Source organism: Chlorocebus sabaeus, chromosome 1, assembly GCF_047675955.1.
Source record: "Chlorocebus sabaeus isolate Y175 chromosome 1, mChlSab1.0.hap1, whole genome shotgun sequence".
NCBI classification, from domain to species: domain Eukaryota; kingdom Metazoa; phylum Chordata; class Mammalia; order Primates; family Cercopithecidae; genus Chlorocebus; species Chlorocebus sabaeus.
Genome location: NC_132904.1, coordinates 116,395,094 through 116,408,988, shown reverse-complemented (window position 1 = coordinate 116,408,988; position 13,895 = coordinate 116,395,094). Strand labels below are relative to the sequence as shown.

At 52.4% G+C, this 13,895-nt stretch overlaps 1 pseudogene; it reads right to left on the bottom strand.

The window, feature by feature from the left end:
* Positions 1-7,620: 7,620 nt before the first annotated feature.
* Positions 7,621-13,030, bottom strand: LOC103248943 (uncharacterized; annotated as a pseudogene).
* Positions 13,031-13,895: the final 865 nt, after the last annotated feature.

The window sequence follows — 13,895 nt, the reverse complement described above, 5'->3', positions numbered from 1 at the left end:
GCAAGGAGCCCCCTGCCTCCGGGCCAGCTCCACCCAAACCACTTCAAACAACTGAGCGGCCTGCACCTCCTCTGCGGTAAAGCCCTCTACTACCGTCACTGCACAGTCTCCCTCATGCTAGGGTGCTGGGCTTTAAGCACCCATGGTTTTGGAGACTTCTTCACGGTTTACACTAACACTTCCCATTGCTTGTTAATACGTGTGGATTTGAAAGTACCAAGAGGAAAGGAACAAGAATGACTGAGGCACCTGCTCCCTACCTAGGTGCTGTCCTAAGACTTCACGCAACCCACTAATGCCATTATTATCTCCACTTGGTGAGTTTCCAAGGACGAGAAAGCTCCCAGTGGAAGAAAACTGCTTAGAGCTTGATTTGAGCTCCATTAAATCAGGCTGGTTTAGTTTGACCTCCACTAGGTCAGGAATGACAGGGTAGGCCTTGAATTGGGGGGAGATGGCTCAAAACTGGAAAGAGGAAGGGTCTTGGTTCCAAAGTTCAAGTGAGTTGTCTTCTGTGCTTTGAGTTAACGCGATTGCACTTCCTTCCCTGGCCCCCATAGCATCCTGCCTGTACCAACTCCCAGCTCAGCACAGGCCACTTTCAGTCCAGTGGCTGAAGATGGTTCCTCTCCATTATATGGGCAAGGACCATGACTTCTTTGTCCGTAACCCAGGACCTGGCTCAGAGTGGGCTCTGGCTGTTGATTACATGTCTGAATGCTGAATGCTGAATGGAAACACGAGTCCCTTGGGAGCTGGAAGATCTGAGGTCCCCCAGGGCAAGAGAACCCCAGAAGCCCGGTTTGGTGAGCTTAGTCTAATGGATGCACCTGAGGGTGGCAGGAGGAGAATGTCCTGGAGGACCTCGTGGTGCTGATGTGGTGGCAGGGGCCAGCCCAGGGACCCTCTTCCTTAGCATCTCTCACCTCTGCCTCATTCCCTCTCAGCATCCCTTTTTTGGTTGTTGTTTTAAATCCTGAGATATCTAGTGATCCTTCCAGGTACTAATGAGACACTAGTCTAGCAGCAAAAGAAATTCCTTGAAGGCGAAGACCATGTCTGAGCTTCTATGGTGACCCTGCAATACAAAGGGTAGCGCTACGGAGCTCGTGGGAGAGCATCACAGGTACATGAGTGAGTGATCTGGGGTTAAAGTGCAGTGCTACGGAGCTCATGGGAGAGCTTCAGGTACATCAGTGAGTGATCTGGGGTCTGGGCGCCCATAGGAGGGGCTCCGGGAGCCTGCAGGTTTCAGATAGGGTCTTTCCTCAGATGTGCCGTGAGATCTTGGGAAATCTCCTTACCTCTTTGTTCCTGGGTTACTTCACGCGTAACAGAGGATGCTCATGGATGAGCCATCCTGCTCCTCCAGACACATCAAGAGCAGAGTCATGCAGCTATGATGCGTGATCACAGCTCCTCCAGCATCAAGGACCTCAGTACCTCCCTCCCCTCCAGGGATGGGGACCTCTGGTGGTGACTGAGGCTCATGCCTGACTCTCTGGGACCATCCGCTGCCCCTCCGTCCCCTCATTTCCAACCCCCCATCACCCGCCCCTCCAGAGGTAGATGTGTCTGGATGACTGAGGTGAAATCCAGCCAGAAGGGAGGAAGTGACTCAGCCCTGGTTGGGATGGGGGCACTGGAGAAGGCCCAGGGCCAGCCTCCCACTGCCAGGACAGCTTGCGCTGCTTTGTACTCAACCCCAGCCTTTCATCCCGGCATCTTAAAGCCCCTTTCAAGCTGGAAGCAGTCCTGGGAGCTGGGTCATTGTCTCAATTAACAGGAGAAAGCTGGGGCCCAGGCTGGGTGGAGGCAACTTTCCCTTGAATTAGGCCTTGAGTCAGATGCCCAGGAAACCCAGGACTTCCTCGCAAGCCAATCCCCCCAGGCTCCTGCCCCAAGCTCTGGGCTGCAGGGGCCCGTTGCAGAGGAAGTGAGAGCTGTGTCCTTGTCTGTCGCTCCCTGCAGAGGAGATCAGGGTCCTGCACAGGACCCCAAGGGTGTATCAGCTGGGCTGAAATTTCCCAGAGGGCCATTCAGTGGGTCCTCCTGACATTGTTGTTACTTGTGGGGATCCTGCATAGGCTGTGCATGTCCAAGGGGAGAAAGGGGAACAAGGTGAGTGAACAGAGTCTAGTAATAGACCCAGCCAGCCTTGGGGACCCCGAGCTGTTACAGCCAGCACACACCACTGAGTTTCTCTCCCTGTCACTGTTAAAATACTCATCTGGGCCAGGCACGGTGGCTCACGCCTGTAATCCCAGCACTTTGGGAGGCCGGGGCGGGCGTTCGAGACCAGCCTGACCAACATGGGGAAACCCTGTCTCTACTAAAAATACAAAATTAGCTGGGCGTGGTGGCACATGCCTGTAATCCCAGCTACTCAGGAGGCTGAAGCAGGAGAATTGCTTGAACCTGGGAGGCGGAGGTTGCGGTGAGCCGAGATTGTGCCATTGCACTCCAGCCTGGGCAACAAGAGCGAAACTCCATCTCAAAAAAAAAAAAAAAAAAGGTCTGTAAATCATCTGTAGCCAATCATCTAATAACTGCTGAGGCTCTTGTGTACCTGGCCTGAAGCAAACAGATCACAGTTCTAAATCCTGGCTCAGCTGCTGCCTGGCTGTGCAATCTTGGGTAATTGCTTTAACTTCTCGGAACTTCAAGTGCCTCGAAGCTCCTTGGCTCAGTGTCTACAATATAGGAGATCCCATCCCCACTAATATTGCATGGAAGATGAGAATTACAGAGCACAGGGCCTGGCGGAAATCTTCTTCACTTCTCTTAAGGAACAGTGCACAGAGAAGTCGTGGAATGCTTCAGGTCACACAGCCAGGAGTTGGATGCAGGTTGCCATGTCCGTTCCTGCCCTTCTAGGCTTGGATGAGGCAGCTCCTCGCTTGCTGAGTCAGAAAGGAGAAAAGCTGGAATAAGAAGGAGTGTGAGGGTGGGGTGTCGTGGGGAAGTTGGCGGCAGAAGAAAATCCAAGATATTGCGCAAAGAAGAGTGGGGGTGGGGGAGGGTCTGATTTAATGAGGCAGCAAGGAGGAGAGGGGCTGGCTCCCCAAACAGAGACTGCCCGCCCCCGTGGTGATGCTCCATGTGGTGGGGATCAAAGCAGCCCAGGGAACACGGCAACAGTGTTGGGCCACTAACACTGGAGCTTCCCCAGGGCCTGCTTGATGTAGCTGCCTCTGTTTCCTTCCCAGCTCATCACCCACGCTTATTTCTGAAGAGGACTGTTCCAGCCCAATTGCTTTCTCCACGCCTCCAGCTTAGGTTGCTGACTCAGTCCACTGAATTGATGTCCAGGGGCACCTGTGGCTGCAGACTGTCCGTCTCATCAATGCCCAGCTTCCCTCTCTGGCCCTTGGTGGCTACCACCATCTCCACCTCCTTTTGTTCTCTTGCAGAGCTCTGGGCTCAGCTCAGCTTATTTTCTCAACAACCTCAGACTCAGTTTTGCCCTTGGCCTTGGCATTGGTCAGTGAAGTGAGTGCAGTGGGCCTGGCCCTTTCCCCTCCCTGGACCTTTTCAAATCTCAGTTGTGGGTTGACATCTCCAGGCCCTCCACTAGCCTCCCTAACTGTGAGACCCCTCTTTCTCAACTGCTGTTTCTGCAGTGTGCTGTTGAGAGGCCCAGCTCAGGCCAGAAGGCCCAGGCCTGTCTCAGGTTTACCCATCCACAGGGCTTTGGTTCTGGCACAGAACGAAGCTAAGGGTGAGGAGATCAGCATGGCTAAATAGAGGCAACTGAGAGTCCTCTGGGCAAATCTGGAGGAAGCATTAGGGTGGTGATGGGTGGAAAGGATTCTTAAGAGGGAGGGGAAACTGGGCCTGGTATCAAAATCATAAGGAGAAAAGAATGTGACCTTTCTTCTGGGGTTTGTGAATGCTGGAGAATGGTTTCCTCAATGTGACTTCTAAGATGGTTATCTGAGGGTCTCAAACTCTTTCCCCTTAGGGCTTTTCTACCTCCCACTGGGCACATCCCCCAGTCCTCTCTCCTCCAGCCTCTGGCTCAACATTTCACTTGAGCTTTTTGAGGTCTTTGGATGGGTATTAATTCCCTTGCTTCTCAGAGGAAAAAAAAGGAGACTTAGAGAGATCTGGTGATTTACTCAGAGACTCACAGCAGTAATGTTAGAGCCAGGAAACTAACCAGGTCCACCTGGCTCCAGAGCCTATGCTGGTTCCATTACACCCTCATACAGATGTCTGTCGGGGGGAGTGTGTATGTGTGTGCATGCATGTGTGCACATGTGTGTGCGTGCAGTTTCTGTATCGAGTATGTGATTTCCCAGAAATCTTTAGAGAATTGTTTGCTGGCCTCTCTTCCCTCCCCCACCTCCCTCCCTCCCTCCCTCCCTCCCCACCTCCCTCCCTCCCCCACCTCCCTCCCTCCCTCCCTGTGTCCCTCCCTCCCTCGCTCCCTTCCTTCCTTCCTTCCTTCCTTCCTTCCTTCCTTCCTTCCTTCCTTCCTTCCTTCCTTCCTTCCTTCCTTCCTTCCTTCCTTCCTTCTCTTCCCCTTCCTCCTCTTCTCTCTCTCCCTAGATTATGCAGTGAGCTGTCTTTGTCCATGATGTGGTTTCTTTCCAAGCTTTAGAGAATCAGAAGTGCTAGCCTTTGTCTCTCTGCAGCTTCAGGAACTCCAGCTTCTAGCCCTGTCTGGAGAAGAGGAAAGTGGTTTTAGAACTCTCAGCTGGTGTAGTAGCAGTCTCAGTACCAATATGGCTTCTAGGTGAAATATATATATGTCTTAAAGGAGTAAAGGGGAGAAGCCAGGAGGGTCAGAGCACCTGTGTTCTAGGCTTTACTTGGCCTTTTAATCAATTATATGACCTTGGACAAGTCTCCGAATTTTAGCTTCCTTATTGTGTGATGGAGACAACAATACTCTCGGCCTCCTAAAGTTGGCTTAGAAGACACAGTGTGCACGAACACATTGGGGAAACTACAAAGGATCAAGTCATTCATAAATGTCAACTGGGGGAATAGAACTATTGGAAGCATCCCCCACTAGTGTTTCAATGGGACATCATGAGAATAGCATATGCTCCATACCCCTGTCAGAGACAGGACCTAGTTGGATGGATCATTCTCTGTGATAATTCTTATGGTAGAATGAATTCACAGGTGGCCTCCCTACCTTTCATCCAGGGGATGTTAGGAATTAGTCTGACTGCAATTAGTCATTCCAGATGTTTAAAACACTGAACAATCGACATGGTGACACTTCTACTGTAAGCCAAGCTCAGGAGCGAGTGATGCTCCTTAGATGAATTAGTGCTGGGGCTATTGTTTTACAAGGGGCAGCGTCAAAAACAAGCTCAGAAAGATAGCCCTTCTTCATAAGAGACCAGATAATTGATGCTGAGAAAAAAATAGTGCTCACCATGGATGGAGACAGGCTTGCTTCTAGGCTACTAAGGGCATTGACCACAGCTCTCTCATGGGAGACTGAAGGGTTTCCATCATACTGATGCCAGCTAGGCCATCAATAAGGGGGCTTTCTGTGGGAAGGGATGGGGCAGGGACACTGGTTCAGGGAACCAGAAAGAAGGGACTTTAGGAAAAAGATAGGAAGTGAAAGAGAGAGACAAAGAGGTCTGGAGAAGAACGGGACAGAAGTCTATCTCAAGGTCAGTGTCGGGTGGGCTCCTTTCTTTGTTGGTTCTTGGAAGTTAAAAAGTGAACTTTCCACCTGTGTATTGCTCTTAAGATCTACCTACTCCTCAAGTGTAATGAACCAATGAGCCTTGCATATCTCCATTTCACTTCTCTCTATTTGACCTGGGACACGTTCTCCAGGAAGAAGGTGTTCAGAAAAGCACAGAACTCTTTCCCCAGTTTGTTTTGGGGGATTTCTCTGAGTCGAATGGAGGAGGTCTGGACTCTGATGGGTGGCCGTGTTGAGTCACCATGGTTACTGGCATCAGAAGAGGGCTCCAGGGGCCAGCAGTGGAGATGGCCACCCTGCCCCAGTGTGAGAGACTGAATTTCCTGAGGGTCGTTCACAAGTTAGCAAAAAATAACTTTTAAGAAACCTGAGTAATAACATATTCTCAGGGTCTAGATACAAATATTTCTGTTTGCCCATTCTGGCTATAGATATTAATACTTGGGTTGGAAATAGACCCAACAGGTCATCTTGTCCATCCTCCTGCCTCAGGCAGGACTAACTTGATATATGTTTGTCTTATTCTTCCCCTACATTTCCAGGGATCAAAATACTATATATTCCTCCACTCATCCATCCATCCATCCATCCATCCATCCTTTATTGAAACTTGAGTAGGACAGGGGATCTCTCCTTTAACAACTCATGGTATAGTCTTTTCAGAGATTCCAATCCCTAACCAGCAGGAATAATTTCTAATGTCTAAACTAAATGTCTAATCTAATCCAGTGTCTAATTTCTAACATCTCATCTAATGTCATTTTGTAAATAAAAGATAAAACAGGTTCATTCATTCATTCATTCATTCATGCATGCACGAATGCATGCATTCATTCCACAAATATGTCTGAGTGTGTTGTCTGTTCCAAGTGAATTGGAAAGCGCCCCTTTGTTTTGGATATGCCACTTACCTTTCATGTTCACTAGGTACATCCTAAGACTGGGACCTCAACCAGCATTGAAAATGCGGTCAAGAAAAGCTCATGTGTAACTACATATTTGGACAAAATGGAGTTCCTACAACTCCTTCCATTTAAGGATCTCAAAATATCTAAGAGCATGATCATTGCCCAGAGGGGGCGATTGTGCGTTGAGGGTTTCATCCCAGCTGGCATAGGGTCGGCTCCAGAATTCCTAATTCTTTGCCATGAAACTGTTTCCAGAGGAGCAAGTAAGCAAGGCTGGATTCTTTTGCCTCTGTCTGAACCTGCTCCCCAGCCCTTCCCTTGGGTTCGCTCCCCTCTTCCCCTTTCTTGGGTCCTTTCAGCTTCCATACCTTCTTGAAGCAAAAGGGGGAGAAGGTGGGCTGAGAGTGGGACAGAAATAGCCCCTTGAACTCTCAGTCTCTCCTGATTCATCAAAGCGGGGAAGCTGGTTGCTGGAATGAGTGGGGGCGGAGAAGAGAGGAAGAGAGGGCTCTGCAGGCTGGGAATAATCCAGAGCCCTCGTTAATGTCTGACACCTCCAATAAAAGCTGTAGATTCCCAAAAGCGATTTTTGAAAATCCTCAACTCTTTGAAGCTTGGTGTTTAACTGCCACTCCTTCCACGGGCTTAATAGGAAACCAAGCCCCTTGGCTTGCACAAAGGGCGTCACCTGGGGTAACGCCCCTTTTCCAAGCATTTGAGATCCTCGTACAGGGACCCTTGAGTCTTCTTGCAGCTGGGCATGACATGGAGGCCTCAGTCCTTGCAGAATGAAGGGCAGCTTTCCCCAAGGCTTGTGGCTATGATGAAAGCTGAGGTTTATTGGCTGGAGTGGGTCAGAGCTGTGCAAGGGAGCAGGGGCAAGACTTGGAAGGCAGAAGGTGGATGGAGTACAGAAATGTGGTTACATCCAAGCAGTTATTTTTCTAGACAGACTTCTTTTTTTTTAAACTCTCTTTCTCCATTTAACTGAAAAAGTGGAACATATACATATTCTAAAATAGGAATATAATGAAAAGCAAGTCCCTCTTTACCGGAAGTCACTTGTCTCTCAACCTGGAGGCAACTACTATTAATAGAATTTGGGTATCATTCAGAAATTTCTTATGCTTTACATGTACCTTCTTTTCTTGGGCATAAACAGGAACATAGTATCTCCACTGTTCCATATACGACTTGTTTGTAACAATATATTTATGTAACATAAATCGGCTGCATTTGTATACACATATAAATCTACTTCATTCTTTGCCTGGTGTTATACAGTATGGGTACCACAATTTATTTGCTCCATCCCCTGATGATAGACATTTAGGTTGCTTTCAGTCTTTGTTATTACAAACAAAGCTGCAATGAACAGTCTTGTACAAAGACATCTGTGCTAATATAACTGAGGGGTAGATTTCTAGAAGAGAAATTGCTGCATTTGAGATATGTGCCTCGAGCTTGCCAGGCATTGCTTCGGTTGTTTTCTGACTAGCTAAGATTGTATATAAAGTGGTGGAAGAATTGGTTGTCAACTCTCCATCCCTGCTCCCCACATCCTACTTCCTATCCCTTACAAGAGTGGGATACAATGATGGGGCTAACTCCCCCGGTAGGGTGACTGAAAATCATGTTTGATGGGCTTTGGAAGAACAAAGAGAGGTTTTTGTTTTCAGAATGACCCACCCTCCTAACGATTGTGCTCAGGCTGAGCACTACCTGAGTCCCTGAGCAGAGCTGAAATGAAGAGGGCCTGTGAGGGCCAGTGGCGTCAGCTGGCCTCCTCCACAGAGCAGAACCACTAGCCCCTTCCTGGGAAACTCCATGGGCTCCCCAATTTCTGCTCACAAAACTGCAATAATGCTGCAGTCACTTATGTTGTGGTTTTAACTTTCCAAAGCCTTTTGCAGTCGACGTTTCATTCCATTTCAGCTGGGAGGGAGGCCAAACAGCGACTGTTAGATGAAAAGATTGAGACCCAGAGAGGCTGTGTGATGATGGTGAGTGGTCGTGAAAATGTACTGGCTCAAGTGTGAGGAGTCTAGGGTTCAAGCCCAGCACTGAGGTCAGTTAGCTGTGTATCCCTAGGCTTCTGCTGACATGTTTGGACAGGATGGTCACCACGTCCCTCACCATCCAGGGTGTGATCTGATGACTGTTCAAGTCCTATAGTTGACTTGGAGACAAATGGGCCATAACCATTCTCCACTGGCTGGCTGCTGAGGATTGGTTGAGCCAGATGTTGGGTCGCCCATCATATGATGGCTCCAGGCAGTGCCACTGTCCTGATGTGGCTCCTGTCTGGGCAGCAGAGGGTCTCTCTTTCCTTTGAGTGCTGGAGCATGCTCTCAGATGGCTCCGGGGGCAATTCCTGTGGAGGGTGTTGTACTGCCGGCAGGGAGACAGCAGAGGCTGGAGCAGATGGGATTGGCCCAGGCTGCTAGGGAAGAGGACCCCCCATGCAACCCCCTTCAGAAGCACTGTGGGAAGAACCCCTCCGCCCCATTAATGCCCCTATAATTTATGCCATCTGCCCCCACAAAATCAACCCATCTCCAGTGTCTGGTTCTCCAGATGGCCTTGGGGGTCTAATTAAAGCCAGGCCCCTTGCTGGCCTTATCCTCTCATACTGGTCTGTTAATAGCCTTCAGCCATCCTGGCTCCAGGCCCCCTTAACTCCTTCATCCCCAGCTTCCTCCTCCTCCCCAGGATCTCTGTTCTGTGCCCTTTCAACGTCCTGGACTAGGTTCACACAGAGGAGGCCCACCCCAAAGTCAAGTGTGATTTCTTGGGAGAATCACTAGCTTGGGATCAGGAAGACTGTGGCCACCACTGACTTGCTGAGTGTCTTTGGGACAGTCATTTGACCTTGCCCCCATTTCCCTATTTTTGGCAAGTAACAATTCTATTGCAAGAAAGAGCTTGCAAGATGTTTTTTACCTACATGGTCTCACTGAAGCTCCCAAAAGGAGGTAATTAACCCCCTTCTAACAACTCTCACAGGGGGACGTTCACGGCAGCATGGGCTGCGGAGAAGAGGAAGCGACACAGAGGTCCGCAGTTACCAAGTCAGATTCGGGAAGGGCCCCATGCAGGTGGCACGAGCCCCCTTCTCCAGGCAGGTCAAGGCCCCCCATGGGAGGGCATGGGATCTCCCCACAGCTCTGTCGCCGTGACTCCTGACACAGGACAGTGTGGGGGAACTTGGGGGAGGCAGATAGGAGGCCACATGAAAAGCAGCACTTCTGTTCCACGCCACTCCGCCGAACCCCACAGGGCAGGGGGTGTGGGTCAGTGACAGCCCTCACGCTTCCCAGAGGAGTCAGAGCCTGTCCCCGCTGAAGACAAGACAGGCACAGACAGGCCACACAGGAGCAGGAGGGCTGCAGCCAGTCCCACAGGAGGAAGGGCTGCGCCAAAGGTAGCCTGGGCCTCGGGTGGTTCAGCAGTGGCGTGGAGACACCCTGTGGTGAGATCGAGGAACCACAGTTTGGTTTCCCGCGACAGGGGATGCGGCAAAAAACCCAGAACCAGCGTTGAGTTCCCACCTGTGTAGGATACAGACTTTCCACAGAGGCCTCCTTTCCCCATCCCAGTGCTCTGGGAGGGTGACATGCCAATGCCCAGACTCCGCCACCATCTACCTTCTAGCTCTCCCACTTGCCAGCTGTGTGATTGTGGCAACTTACATTCATGACCTCTTGGAACCTCAGTTTTCTTGCCTGTGAGATGGGCTACTTCGTAGGGTTTTTGCAGGGATGGGGGCAAGTACTTGCCCAAGGGCCTGGCATGTAATAAGAGCCAAACAAAGTTGGCCACTGCTAGAGAGGCTGCATCTTGTCCAGTGTCACATAGTTAGTAAGGGACTGGTGCAGCAGGGATTGAATCTAGGTTTCTGCAACGCTGCCTCATGGGAAGCAGGGGAGTTGACTGTTGAGTGTCCCCACCCAAAGGCCAATTTATTTCTGAGATGGAGAAGGTATAGTTAGAGCTCACCTCAGGTGGGGCAAGAGAGAGATGACTGGCCACATCTGACTTTCTGGCAAGCCCAGCTGCAGCCAATGAGAGAGCAGGCCCTCCCACAGGTGGGAAGAGGTGTTGGTGCTGCCTCTCCTGCTTCCTTCTCTGCCTCTTCCCCTTCCTTCTTCCATGACCAAGCACCTGGCGTAGAGATGGACTGTTTCCCTTCCATTTTGTTTAATTTATTTTTATAGAGATAGGGTCCGCTGTGTTGCCCAGGCTGGTCTTGAACTCCTGGGTTCAACTGATCCTCCCGCCTCAACCTCCTGAGTAGCCGTGACTACAGGAACACACCACCATGCCCTGCTCATTAAAAACAAAAACAAAAAACAAAACAATCAAAGTATTTTTCTTTTTTCTTTTTTTTTTTTTGAGAGATGGGGGTCTCATCATGTTACTCAGGCTGGTCTTGAAATCCTGGCCTCAAGCGATCCTCCTGTCTCAGCCTCCCAAAGCACTGGGATTACAGTCGTGAACCGCCATGCCCAGCTCTCCCTTCCGTTTTAAAGAGGAGATCATAGGCTTGGAGAACCCAAGTGACTTGGGCAAGACTGAACTGACAAAGAGCAGAGTCGAAACTGGGCTGGAGGTCGCATTCCTCCATCTGTGACCCCAAACACTGCTCCAACCACCATCTCCAGGGTGGGGCTTGGGCCCTTGCGCCTGGCCTAGCTAGGCCGAGCAGTGATAGAACATGAAGGACGGGGTGCACTCTTTCCTAGGGTGTTCGTATGACCAGCTCAGAGGATGGTCCCCACTGGCCAGTGGTCTGACACTGCTGTCCTGCTGGACATATGCACATAGCAGGCAATGCAGGCATTGCTTAGTCCTCGGCTCTTAAACGTCTGGGCCAAATCCCAGCTGCAGCCAATACTGCCTCTGTGGAGTCAGAGAGTCTTCCCCAGGATCTTGTCTACCTTACCACCTGCCCTGCGCCACAGGTTTGCTGAAGGCACTGATTTAGGCTGAGAGCTCATTATGAGGGACAAGCTAGGTGTTATGTGTTGGGTGAGGGTAAAGTTACTAAGCTGTGTGTTGTGTGGGGGAGGTTGGCAACAAGAGCTGACATTCATTGTGCCTGTGGCAGTGTGCCTGCTATAACCCCCACAGCCGCCCTATGAGATAGATGCCACCATTCCTTCAATTTTACAGATGAGAAAACTGAGGCAGAAAGTAAAGAAACTGGCCCAAGGTCACACAGTCAGAACATGGCAGAGCCAGGATTTGAACCCAGGCCATCTGACTCCATAGCCTGTGCTCACCACCATTGCCCCTGACAGCCTGCATAAAGGATAGGGCAGTTGGGTTCGACAGAAAGTAGGGTAATGGGGTCCGCGAAGGGACAGTTGGGGCAGGGAAGGGGACTCCAGGTTCCGATGAGCAGTTGGGGCAGGCTGTGAGGAAAACCAGTGTGTTGGCGGCTCCTTGTGAGAGGCAGAGAGCCTCGGTCAGAGGGTTAGAGGTTGTGCCCTCTCCCCGAGAACAGAGCACTACCTGCGGGCAAGGTACCCCGGTGTGCCAAGAATGGGTTACAAGTGTGTGGTCAAGACAGAAATCTCCCCTGCCCCGCCCGACCCTCCAGAGGGTCCAGGGGCTCCCGGGGCATCTGTGGCCCCCATCCCCCAGCCCCGCCTCTGGCTGAGAGCAGCCATCGCCTTACTTCACTGTGCCATGGGACAGCGTTGTTTCCTGCGAGCCGCGCTGTGAGAAAGCCAGGGAGCTCTGCCTGGGGGCAGCCCCGACTGCAGGTCGCCCAGTGCCCGCGTCCTCCCAGGCACAGGAGCTCGGCACTGTGGGCGCTACCTCCACAGGCGTGGCCGCCTCTGCCGCTCCCGGTGCCAGGCACAGGCAGCCCATTTCCGCCTAGTGCTGCTCTGCTATTGGCAGTGGGGTTAGGCCTGACCGTCAGGGTGGGTTCTTCGTTCACCAAGCTCAGGGAATCCCCCGAGAAGCTCATTCGATCCATTCGGCACCCCGGCCCCTGCTGCCTTCCACAGGCTGCACTATCCTGGAGAGGGGACCCCCGCGGATTCCAGATCCCTCGTGAGGATGCTGGAAATAGTAATGCCCACCGCAGAGGGCACCTGTGAGCATTAAATGGGCTGGTCTGCGCATCCCGCAAGCCTTTGCTGAGTGCCTGCTCTGTGCCAGGCAGTGCTTGGTGTGGGGATGGGAAATGAACTAATAAACACAGTGCCCACGCTCAAAGAGGGGAAGTGGCCGGGCCAGGGAAACGCACCCAGAGACAGAAACCGGGATATGCAATGAACAGGGCTTGGCACAAAGCCCAGCACGGAGCACGCCGCCCGCACACACTCCCTGGACCTCCCTTTAGAGCCAGAACGGCCTGGCCGGACGGGGAGTTTCACCACGGCCCTGTGCCGCCCGCAGGGAGCCCGAGGGCAGACGTAAAGCCCATGCTGGCGTTGGCCATGAAACAGGCCTTTATGGGGAGCGGAAGCAGTCATCAAAGCCCAGCGAGCCGGGGCAGGCCAGGGAACGCTGAGAGCCCGGGCGCCGCGCGCTTCCCACCGCCCCCAGGGCCCCGGCCGTCGCGCCTACCGGCCTGGCCACAAGGGGGGCGCGCTCCGGCTGCGCGCCTCGACCGCGCCCGTCCACGCGCCTCTGGGGTAGCTCCCCATGTCCCACTCCGCGCCGCGGACCGCCTACCTTCCGCGTCCCTCTCCCTGTCCCCTCCTCGACCGCTCAGCGCCCCGACTGCGCCCCCTCGGCGCCCCCTTTGCCAGGTCTTTCGCTAGCATCCTGCCCGCATTCGCGGCGGAGAGGACGACACAGCTTGTGCAGCGTTTCAGCTTGAGCTGGCTCACCTGATGCGCTTCCTAAGCTAGGCGCGTGTGCGGATGCCGCTTGACTGAGTCGCGGGGAACGACCGTCGCTCACGCACTAAGCGCCCTCTACACGCTGGACTCGGGCCAGACTTTGCAGGGCTTTGGAGCGTCTCTCTCCAGGCCTGAGTCTCTCTCCTGAAGGGACTTAGGTTGGGCACGGTGTGAAGGAGGGAGGTGGTGGCGAGAGGGAATTTATGTTCGGAAAGATCCCTCTGGCTGCTGGGTGGCGGGTGACTTGGAGTGAGCTGGAGTTGCCCTACGGAGAGCTGTCAGGAGACTCCCGAGAAGTCCAGGAGGCGATGGTGAAACATGGTCGCACAAGTGCGAACTCCAATGCGTTACACATATATGTGGGATTCGGGCGTCGGTCCAGCCCCTCCCTACTCCCTGAAGCCGCCCCAGGCCATCACTTGTTGGATTGCAGACCCTCTCCCT